We start from the raw sequence: 797 nt of genomic DNA, 5'->3' as shown, positions 1-797 counted from the left end.
CGGACCTCACACGTTACCTCTGGACCGACCGGTCTACGTCTAGACCGATCGGTCTGGGTTAGCTGGACCGATCGGTCCAGATCTTCTGGACCGGTCGGTCTGGCCTCCGCTCCACCAGGAATTTCTCGTCTCTTCACGCGCATTCGTCATTTCCTGTGTGTGTGACCCTGTAGGCTCATCCGATATAGCAGTATAACACGAAATCTCTTATTTTGGTTACACAAGTCGTAGGCGGTCTCTAGCAAGACACTATGACTACCTATCTCGAATAGAGTTTGTTCGTGATCTTTACGAACGCCAGAGATGATTCCGGTTGATGATCCTTTTGTATCACGATATCATATGTCGAACATAAGGCATGGACAAGCCACCTTATCTGATTCGACTGCTTTCTCGTTCACTGAGTTCGACTGTCTGAAATAGACGACGTTCGTCTATAGTGCGGCCACACATTTCTACAGTCTCGCTCACACGAGGGGCCCAGCGATATCTCTCTCTTTTACGAGAGGTACAAATCCCGTCTTGACTATCTACAATCCAGTACATGATTCATTTCGTGCCTGATACACGCCTTTATAATTCTCCTGTTACGCAGAACGTTTGACGTATTCAAAGCACGCAACTCCTCATGTTGGATTCCGTAGATATCTCAGGTCTCAGGATCCAATCATGGAACCGCCATATGAGATTCAAGTCATGACGCTAGTCCATGTGACAATCTCATGCGGGTCAATCCAGTATTCCATTCTCCAACGAATACCTATGATTGTGATCGTATCCAAATACCTATGATCATC

This window comes from Tarenaya hassleriana, unplaced genomic scaffold (assembly GCF_000463585.1).
Source record: "Tarenaya hassleriana unplaced genomic scaffold, ASM46358v1 Cleome3, whole genome shotgun sequence".
Taxonomy (NCBI): domain Eukaryota; kingdom Viridiplantae; phylum Streptophyta; class Magnoliopsida; order Brassicales; family Cleomaceae; genus Tarenaya; species Tarenaya hassleriana.
Note: the sequence above shows the minus strand (reverse complement) of the source record.